At 46.5% G+C, this 11,039-nt stretch overlaps 1 long non-coding RNA gene across 1 annotated transcript; it reads left to right on the top strand.

Moving 5' to 3' along the window:
* Nucleotides 1–3,967: 3,967 nt before the first annotated feature.
* LOC144147351 (uncharacterized) lies at nucleotides 3,968–9,543 on the top strand. Its single transcript, XR_013317900.1, has 3 exons — nucleotides 3,968–4,395; nucleotides 5,727–6,000; nucleotides 9,437–9,543. It is a non-coding gene; the product is annotated as an uncharacterized LOC144147351 (long non-coding RNA).
* The last annotated feature ends 1,496 nt before the right edge of the window (nucleotides 9,544–11,039 follow it).

Genomic DNA, 11,039 nt, shown 5'->3' with positions numbered 1-11,039 from the left:
AACGTTCGCTCTAAAGTCGCAGCCTTCTGTCATATAAAAGTTTTGTCTCTTAGAAGACGCTTCGCACTTGTGTTTCAAAAATACTGCCTGCATTACCAGCTCAAAAAAAATGTTTTTACAAGAGCTGTGGCAGGCTACCTTTGTTTACGGGAATCGAGTAAAGTAAAGAAAACGAGAGGTAAAAGCATGCGCTTCTGTAGGAGATTCCTAGTGTTTATTTCTTGTCTTTACTTTTTCAATACTACACCCACCATGTGAAAGATATGGTGATCGGGCACCACTTAAGCTGAAGCCGAGGAGGCAGTTTTAGTAGTATCAGCACCGGCCTCGTAAGATGCCCACGACAATTACCGGCTAGCAGTATTGTAGAACCTGCCCGTAGGAGCCAGATCCAACGGGAGCGATCGCGCTAAAACCTCTCTGGTTAGGAACGTTGCGACCCTATCCCCTCCCAGGTGGTAATAAATTTATTCCTTACCCTCCGTAGCTTCGCTACGCACGCAGTGCGACCTGCGACTTGTATCAAATTGTAGTGGTTTTAACAATACCCACCACAGTGATCAGTTCTTGAATTGCCGGTCAGTACCTAGCATTTACCGGTTAATTCGGGCAGGCCTCTTACTAATAAAAACGTCAATGTGCCTAAATGAACCGCACAGGTACCATGGTTGCATGCTCGAACTAGCATACAATTTCAGAAAATTTGCCTTCAATAAAGATTCTTTACTGGCTTCGAATCAAGGATAACCAGCTTTTTTGCGTAAAGCCCATTTACCCACCTGCGAACTGTGACATTACGGCTTGAATAAGTGACAACAGCTGCAACGACAGTATTTTGCGCGTGATGTCGCCGTTATTTTTCCGCAAAAAAATGCTTTTAGTGCGAATGAAACTCCAGTTGACACAAGCTTCTTAAGTGACCATGGCTCTTTAGGAGCATTCACAAATTCATGGCACGTCAGATTCGAACTTCTATAGCAACTGTTTCTGCCTCTAGCAGCCAATAGTTTCTGCATGGCGTGCGCGAAATGAAACTTTCAACACGGCTGGGTAGGAGGAGGGCGGTTTCAACTCACGGAGCATAGTGCAGATGGCGCGGCGAATGGGTGTTGTTACCCAGCGTTCCCCACGCGCAGGTGCCTGCTCATATCGGCAGGCTCGCCAGTGGGACCACTTTGTCGGCTGCTTTAGCGATGGTTGTTTTGTGCCTGCTTTGGCGCAGCTTCCCGTCCATTGCGCGCTTGTTTCCCACGTCTTGATAACTTCTTTGATAGCACCTCCTGGGTAAGACGGAGCCAACGAAACTGGGCGGTCGTACAGTAAACATAAGTAAAAGATCAATTTGCAGGGCGTGAAAACAAAATTTAGAGACTGCACGCATGCTACTCCTGTCCGCTGGAGAAACGCAACCTTTTCCGCATTGCTTGCCACGAATTGCACTAAGTTTTATGAATTGGTGCATGCCAATTCGGTTGTGCTTTAAGAGGTATTTCAAAAGGCAAACAGAGCAACTGCTTCTGATGATTATCGGTTATAAAGGTTCCCTCGGCTTTCTCGATATTCTCAAACTTTCTGAAGTAACTAGTTTAAGTCGGCATAAGAGGGAATCATTGAGCGCATATGCTGAATTTTTTCGGTGTCTGCGCTTGTGTGGCGCATAGGTGTAGCCCCAAGCTAGCCCATCAGAATGGCTAGGTTCCACTGTCTCACCCTTCGAAAGACGCTCCTCTCAGTTTTCTTTCTGCCGAAGCACGGCGTGGCTGCAGCGGCTGCGCCTACCGCTCTAGACTAGCCGTGGTTGACATTGCTGCGTTCGGGTTGCCGCCCCGCGAATTCCAGGTAACGACTGGCAGCATCTGTGGTAGCACACTTTAAAAAGCCACGTGTGTAAATTCAAGTGACGTCGCATTGGCAATTGTTGTGGGTATCTTTCAAAGCTTTGCTTTCCAACCACCTTGAAAGCGTAGATTGAAGACAATTTTTTTCGTTTCACAGATGTCTCCAGCTACTGCACCAAAAAGCTACGCCGGTTAGCTACAAGGTAGTAGTGTAAATGCAGCAAGAAAACTGAAGCACACTTTTACCCGGGACACGAAATGAAGTATAGAATGAATGATGGCCTGTAGGGCCCGCTATAAATGGTCGTTCTTTGATATAAGCAAACCTCGTCGCAAGGCATGTGAGATATCAGTACAAAATGAAGAGACATGGTGCCATGATTTGGTAAAATTGACGTTGGTTGCTGACATTTTTACGTGCCAGCTTTTTCTTACCCTGACGAACACGAAGTTGGGGACTAAGTTTAACCCATCTAACCCTCCGAAACCAACCACTTCCAGATAAAAATGGAGGAGGCACAAAAAGATGTGTTGTAGAGAGATGTGTTGCGAGCTCGTTCATCCTTCCCAGGAGCGGGTCTATTCGGAGAGAGCGCAGTGCGCTGGTACTCCGCTTCTGCTGCTACTAACGCCTCCTCGGGGCCTTGTGCTAAGCTAACCCGGACAAAAAGTCCAACAAGACTTTCCTGTTGGGCTGACAGCACGCCTGTGGGGCCAATAAGAAATTCTGTCGGCACTCTATCGTTCCAATAGCCTAGTCTTCCAACAGGGAGCTTAACCTTGATGGCGTTTGTGGGGCCAATAAGAAGCTCTGTCGGCACTCTATCGTCCCAACAGCGTAGTCTTCCGACAGGGAGTTCAAGCGTGATGGCGTTTACCGGCTCGCCAACACGATCAGTGAACGCCAACAGACGCCTTGTTGGTAATCAGCGGCGCGAGCGCGCCATCAGACAGAACCGACAGACGTCCTGAAGGTGTTTTTAGGGCCTAAACAGCAGCGTCTGTCTGGCATAGACGCTAAACGTCAACGTTTGTGTTCAGATTTTTCCCTTCAATAAGTATACCAGTCAGACGGACGATAACATAACGATGTCAAGATATGCTTTGGCTCATACCACGGCAAGCACAATAGTTTGTTTGCAGCCTCGGTTGCCCTTCGTCAAGAACAAACTGAATCGGCTGTACAGCTTTCTTCGAGGGCGTGTATGCAGGGGTTCTATCTTCCTTTTTTGCGCAGGCCGCCCGGGGCGGCCCCTGTAAAATCTTTTTCGCTCGTCGCTGCCGTCCACGGTACCTGTTTGCTGTACCTATTATGTCGCCGCCACTGCATGATTCGGTCGCTATCTAATATTGCCTTGCATTATCCCCACTTGTTACAAATTCAGAGTTTTTCGCACTGTTAGCAGTCGTTTTACACGACGGGTTTGATGCGCCTGGCATGCCCGGAGTGACATCGCTTGTAGTATTAGCGCGACGTTGCTTGTCTGCAAGACGGTGCCGGACAAACAAGCGTTATCAACGCCAGAATTCTAGCGGCACATTCCATTTCATTCGTGGCTACCGTGGCTTGCGCAGAAAAGGTCGGGTTGACCTGCGATAGCTTTTCTTGAGGCTAATAAGGGAGCTTTGGCTCAATCGCTTGCAGCGCTAGCAATGTGGCCTCGTCTGCAAGATCGGTGCGTGAGAAATAAGCGTTAGGACAGCCAGAATTTCAAAAATGCAGCATAAACTAGACACAAACGACAAGATTCGTTGACAACTTACGTAAGTAAACAGTTGTCTTAGGCGAGCCCGAACCGCTTGTCAAGGTAGCTCAGTGGTAGCGCGTCCGCTTACTGTTTTGAAGGTCCATGGTTCGATTCCTCGTCGAACCTCGCTGTTTTTTTTTTGTTTTTTGTTTTTTTCCGGGCGAGGATTTTATTAGCTCTTTTTTTTAAGACCAGGGTAAGCGTCTGTTGCTTGCTTTCCATCACGCCGACATTTACCACCCTCTTCCTAAACCCAAAGTAGCTTATTGTCTCGCCCCTTCTCCCTTGAGAAGCCCGCCGTGAAAACAAAACCAAAACAAACGTCGAAACTTCTTTACAATATCAGTATATATGTCAGTTACTATATGTGTATTCACTTTTGCGTTTAAAAACCTCAAATTCAAGTTATAAACACCTTTCAGACTTTGAAATCAGAAAGATAGTTACCAATATTACAGCACTAACACAATTTCTGTCAAACATAAAGGTGCTGCTATTGAAGTCTGGCAACTATCTCTCACTTTTTGTGTGTTTGTTCATGGCGTGTTTTGCCGGGTGGTTGCTGGTTCAGTTTTATCTATTTCAAGCTTAAATCGTAGTTATAAAAGCTTTATGGGTGATGTCTACGCTTCCAACCTACGCGTGTGTCGAACATGGAGACCCGGGAAGAACGATCATCGCCGCATAAAATAGTGCGCGTCAAAAGTGGATGACATTGCGTTCGAACAAAGCCTGCTGCCTGTTCGTGTCCGCGAGATGAAGACGACAGTGAAGGAGAATTGTACGTTGGAAACATCGTTTTTGCTAGGGTAAGTACGCATTTTTTATTATTCTGTATTTGGTTGGAACGAGTTCAGGGGTTCACTAGACCCCCATCTCATTTACTCTGAGAGCCTAGGTGATTTAGCATACTTGCTTCGCGCCCAGTCCACCGTTTCCGCAGAAGTCAGCATCAATTTACGCTGAAGCTAGACCTTGGCTACGGTGCTCGCGCTGTAGTACACGGCTGCTAAAAAAAAAAGAAAGCGTACACTTGATTCTTTGGCTGGCGTCTCGTAGGTGGTGTGAAGTCTCCCCCCCTACCCGAATTCCGTGCACTGCGCTTCGCAGCTATTGCGCTCGCGAGACCGGCTGCCGCCGTTGCGACCTTGCGGTCTTCGGGCCGCGATATGCGTGCTGTTCTCGTGACGCTCGGCCACAGCGTCGTGAAATCGCTCGCCAACGCACCCCGACAGCGTACGCGTCGACCGGGTGCTGGCGGAGTTGTGCTGGAAGAAAAGCAGGCAAGAGATGAGGACGCAGGAGGTGTAGTTAAACAGATGAGAATTTACAAAGTGGAAGTGAGAGAAAATAGTATGCAAGGGCAGGAAACGGTGAGTGTTCGGGCCGCGCGCCAGCGAGCGAGTGCGGCGATTTCACGACGCCTGAAGTTGCCGAGCTTCACGAGTCCGGCACGATATGACGACGCCCGTCTGAGAGTTCATAGAGATATAGAATTCACATACGTGCAAATTGAAGGTGAAATGCGCGCATGTGGCCTCGCAGGGAGCTGCATAGTCTCGGGGTAGTTGGGGAGATTTCACAACGCCTACGAGGCGCCTGCCGATTCCGTCAGAGTAGCTCTCGGGAAGTCTGGGGCTTGATATCAGAGGCATATTTAATGTTTAAATTAGTGCAGAAAATTGAGCGAATTCGCAAGTTCTCATTTTCGCAAAACCGCAGGCCATACAGAGACTAACAAGAAAGCTGTAGGCACTCACTCAACTCGATTTATATTTGAGAATTGAACGTGCAGATACAAGTCAGACATTGAAATGGAGGAGCCTCAACTATCACTCACCAGAACCTATTGAAAGCAAGGGATGCAGATTAGCTGCTAGCATGCGTTCCATGCAAATTATCTCAGCAGTGAGCTTTGCATATATCATGCATACCCCACTCACAGTACCTGCGGGTCTATTAAATACATTGTTACTGTGACCAAATTTCACTTGGGGTGTTCCGGGATTGTTCTTATTAGTGCCTTGGAGGTTACTGTCTTTAAGCGATTAAAAATCTACTTGATGTAAGCATTCGTGCTTTGTGTGTGCTCTTCTTGTATTTCAACAAGTGTCCGCACACTCAGATTATGCACCTGCAGGTGCTGCTGCTGGCTGTCCTGGGTGGGCTGCCTTCCAATCCAGTTTCAAAACCTTTGCCAGGGCCTCCCTTGGCCAACCGACACTGCACCTGCTGTACCCAAGTACTGCCTGGCCTTTCGTTGGTGCTCTGTACGCTTTGCTGCCAGGAATGGTCATTCCTTCATCCATCATCTGGCCGCTTGGACCACCCGTTCAGAAGCCAGTGCATTTGCTCGACACATCGGTCCAGGCACTGCTGCCATACCGGTGCACCCACCGATTATGTACTTTCAGGTTAGTTATTGCATGTTGTGGAACCTGCCATGATGTATACCTGTTAGCAGAGCTGTGGCCTCTGATTATATGAAACATTTTCATGAAGCAGTGTTGTGCGTTTGGAGTGTGTCATTGCTTAGCAGAGATATTGAAGAGAATCTGGGGCCGATGACTAAAGGGCAAAAAGAGAAATTGGACTGACTTTGAAGCAAGTATTCGTATGTAATCAAGCCAAGCAAACATTTAGGATCTTTCGATATGGTTTTGAACTTGCAACAAAAACTCGTGTGAAACTACTTTCCATTTTAAGTAAGCTAACAATTTTATCTACTTCAGATCATACTGCTATTATTCATACTATACCGAAAAGTACATCCCGCAGTCTGTAGAATTCCGACAGCGCTTTTTTCGCAGTCTCTCATGACAGGCACTATTCTCAATAATTGGAAGATAGTGGAGGTAGCACCAATCTTTAAATCAGGAGACTGTACTTCACCATTAAATTTCCCTAACAAGCACCATATGCAAGGTCGGGGAGCGTTTCATCCACTCTCAGGTGGCTAATTATTTATAAAATCACAATATCACATTCGAATATCACCACGGTTTTCACAAGGGTTACTTGAGAAACACAACTTTCAGGATTTGTTCACGATCGACATTGATCCATTGACGCAGGCTTACAAACTGCGGTAGTTTTTCTTGATTTTTGTAAAGCATTCAATCGCATTGCACACCACAGACTACTTTTCAAACTTCACCCTAATGTCCTCACTTGAGCGAAAGATTTTCATTCTTCTCAAATGCAGTTTACTTCTCCTAATAACTGTAACTGTATACTTTTGGTCGTGCCACTTTGTTGCCCGCCCAGGCAGGTTGCTTGGTCCTGTCTATCTTCCATGTTGCATATCCTCCCATGTAGGTCTATTTGCAGATGATGTTGTAATTTATCACACAATTTCTTTCAACTACTACCGTCAATGCTTTCAATCTGATCTTAACACAATTTTAACTCCTGGTGCTGCAAATGGCTAATGTCGCTTATCTCTAAAACAAAGTGCATGACTTTAACGGTTGCAAGTCTCTAATTGTAAATACTCACTTCATTAACAACAGCCTGATTACCTCTTGAGACAAAGGTGTTTTGGTAGGCCGGTAGGGGAGGGGGGTTGCATGGTGGATTTCAAAAGGTAGATCAATTGGGAAAATAAGACGTGTGATTAATATTTTCATTTGCACTCCAAAGCTCGCTTTATTTCATATGTTTAACTGACTGCAGTGGCTAGGGTGGTGTCCTGTGGAGGTGAATGTTGGTTAGATACCGCTTGGTGTGGCCGCTTTTCAGATGGAGGCAACACGTTAAGACGCCCGTGTTTTGAGATTTCGGTCCGCACAAAAATACCCAGGTGGTCAAAATTAATGCGAAGCCTTCCCCTACAGTGCTCCCCATATCCCGAGTGTAGCTTTGGCGTGTTAAACCACCGTTTTTTTCTTTCTTCATGTTTTTGGAATATTACCTGCTGCTGTAGCAGGTGCAACATAAAGGTGAAATTTTGCATGTTTCCAAGAGCTAAATATAAAGGCCATATTGAAGTGCGTTTATGGGTCTATCTCATAGCAGTAGTGAAAGGTTATATACTCTGGTGCAGGTTAAGAACGGCAATGGCTCATGTAGTGTAGTCCAGTGTTTGACAAAATGCCGTGTAGGCAGGTAAAAGCATTATTGCAATGATGAAACGTAGGTCACTGACCAAGTCAAAAAACCCATTTAACGGTTTGGTGCTTGTTCACGGTGAGCATGTGTCGTGGAAAACGAAGCTATATATTTTGCATTACGCAGTGCAATGAGTTTGCATAGATATGGTGCGGATTGCCATCCATTATATTGATAATGTTGGGCGTCGTCTGAACAATGAGGGACTCTACCAGTAATCGAGAAGATAGATTGCACTCAGTTGTCAGTAATTTCGCCTTGTTCCAGTCGACCACGTGTCCCGTCCTCTCACGGTGCTCTGCCAGTGCACTTGTTTTTGCATTGCCCTTGTTCACTTCGTTTCAGTGCTGCGTTACTCTTCTGTGCAGATTGCCTGTTTCGCCAATGTACACTGATTTGCATTCAGTGCATGGAATCTAATAAACAACACCCGGAAGCTTGGAACGTGAGAGGGGGTCCTTCACGCTGACAATGTCAGAACGCAGCTTGCTAGTGGGCACATGCACGATGTATGCACTGCGTTTCTTGAAAATGCGTGCGGGAGTTTCACTGATGTGTGGGACGTAGGTAATTACTGCACGTTTGGATGCAGTCCTTGTGGCTGCCTAAAGCATTGTATTCAAAAAGAAGCTAAGAGGGCGACTAGCAGGAATCCGCATTGACATTAGCAGGCAGAAGCGTCCACAAGGCCTGTGTCAAAACGTGCTGCGATTCTCGTCCTACACATCAATCAAGCTTTTGCACGCATTTTCAAGAAACACAGTGTGCACATCGGTCACGTGCCCACTAGCAAGCTACGTTCTGACATGGTCAGCGTGAAAGACCCCCTCTCACGCTTCAAGCTTCCAGGTGTTGTTTATTAGATTCCGTGCGCCGAATGCAAATCAGTGTACATTGGCGAAACAGGCAATCTGCACAGAAGATTAATGTAGCACCGGAACGTAGTGAACAAGGGCCATGCAAAAACGAAGCCCAAACCAGCCCTGACACCAGAGGTCACATCCCTGAAAAGTATTGCATGTGATAGCTGGCATCAGAACTCATAGCTAACTCATAATTTAGCAAAAGCAAGCATCCCCTAATATGAAACTTCTGGCACAATAAATGGTCTCACATGTGAGAGTTTTAGCAGTCCGTCTGTTCCGTCACGTACGTAGCTAGCGTGTTTACCGGGACCCGTCTGGGCACTTAGGCATTCTTCACAGTGGGGGGATTAGTTCCGCACGCCGGCCGCGGCGGCCGCTTTTCTGATGGAGGCGAAAAGCAAAAACGCCCCCGTGTGTACGAGATTTCGGCGCACGTTAAAGATCCCCAGGTGGTCAAAATTAATCCGGAGCCCTCCACTACGGCGCGCGCGCCTCATCGCCTGCGTTGCGTCGTCGTGTTAAACCCTACAATCAATCAATCAATCAAGTTCCGCACGCCTGCCTTTGCCATGTCCGTGCCTCCTCGCCCTTCCGCGCGCGCAGGCGCAGACCGGTTCCGGCAACCCTGTAACAACGTAACCAACGGAACGACGGACTGCTAAAACTCTCTATTGTGCCTGAATGCCATTCATGAATAATGGTTTGCTGCAGGCCCAGCATGGGTTAGCTTGCAAGAAAAAATGCTACAGGGTATTAGTTTATTCCCCAAAGTGTTGCTTTTTAGTGGCAACCTGTTTGGCAATATTTGTTACCCTTTTACCACATGGTCTTTTGTTCACAAGGTCATTGAACCCTTAATTCTCTCTATCTACAGCTCTTTTTCAGATCTATGTGGCCAGGCTGCGTCTGCGGAGCCCACTGAAGCCAGGCTAAAGGTGGTGCGAAAGCACCTTTCGCAAAAGCACGGCGACATGCAGCACAAATAAATGAGTGAGCAGCACAAAATGAACTTCTCTATTTTTATTTTGCTAAAAGGCCTACATACTTGCCAAACTTGTAAACCAGTTCCACACCTCACAGCATGTGTCCTAAGTCAATCTCGTCATCGGACCTATAGCTTCACCAACAGACTGCATTCAGACCGACAGACTGCATTCAGACCGACAGACTGCATTCAGACCGACAGACTGCCATCAGACCGACAGACTGCCATCAGACCGACAGACTGCCATCAGGCCAACAGGGTGCCATCAGACCGACAGACCGATATGCCGAATTTCCGGATTGGCTGTCGGTCCAACAGCCTGAATGTCTGTTGGGATTTCTCTTGGGGAAGGAATCCTTCAATCGTGCTCTCATTGGTTGCAGCCGGACACGTTCGTATTGGTCGAACGATGGTGGTACAAACAATCTGGCTCGCCAATCGCGCGTCGGGAGCTTCCTCCCACGATCGCACAAAACCAGTCCGGTCCTATAAGACCGTCACATTCGAATAGCGCGTTGTTTAACCTCATGTATTTCGCCCCTTAAGCTGACAAGTACGATCACGATTACGCTAACGAGCATGCTCATGACTCCACTCACGTGGGCGCGTGCCCACATGGCCGCTTTCTCTTCGGCAGAACGAATCACCTGCGGCCAAGCAATATACCTGTGAAGCAGAATTCAGATCGAAATTAACAACACCTCAAAGTTGGATTTACTGTACAGCGTTTTGTATACAGCTCTTCGCTCGAATGAATCACCCGTGGTCTGACCATTGAACAAATGGAAATTCAGGTCATCATCAGTAGTAGAGCTCCTTAAGGTAGGCTACTACTGCATGGCCTTAGCAGACAGCTTTTCGGTTGAACCAATAACCCGTGACCCACCTACAGACGGAAGGTGAAATATCAATTGAATGTTTTTTTAACAATACCGCTGGTCCTTTCAAAGGTTCATAGCAGAGAGAGGTACATAGCACAACTACAAAAAAAAAACTTTACAATGCCGGAGTCGCTGCATAGCAGAATACAATGAGAACAAGAAGAAACTGCTTTACGAGCAATTGCTAGTTAGTTCTAGATCAGTTTCTTTAATTCCTAGATACCAGTGCGTCAATTATTCTGCTATGAAGGTCAACCCATTTTCTGGCAGTCTTCCGAATAAAAGAATACCTAAAAGACATTACTTTTTGGCCGGAATAAATTTAAATGACACTATCCGGTTGAGTAACAGGAAGTGAATTTTAAATTACGACTGTATTGTTGTTTATTATTACTCTGGTTTATTAATATTCCTCAAAACTGTTAGTTTCTGTTCCTCTATAAAATTCATCCAAATCCCGGTTTTTCAACTAACTGGCAAAATGTGGTTGGGCCGTATTGAGTGAAAATAAATCGTCCGGTCTTGTATTAAATTATTTTTAATTTGTGAGTATTGAGGTTCGCTTAAGTATCCTCAGAAATCTTTCCGCACACAATAATGGTTCAGTAATA

The sequence above is a fragment of the Haemaphysalis longicornis genome, unplaced genomic scaffold (assembly GCF_048455015.1).
Source record: "Haemaphysalis longicornis isolate Haplotype H1 unplaced genomic scaffold, Haemaphysalis longicornis Haplotype H1 scaffold_7, whole genome shotgun sequence".
NCBI lineage: Eukaryota > Metazoa > Arthropoda > Arachnida > Ixodida > Ixodidae > Haemaphysalis > Haemaphysalis longicornis.
Note: the sequence above shows the minus strand (reverse complement) of the source record. Positions and strands in the feature narration are given on the sequence as shown.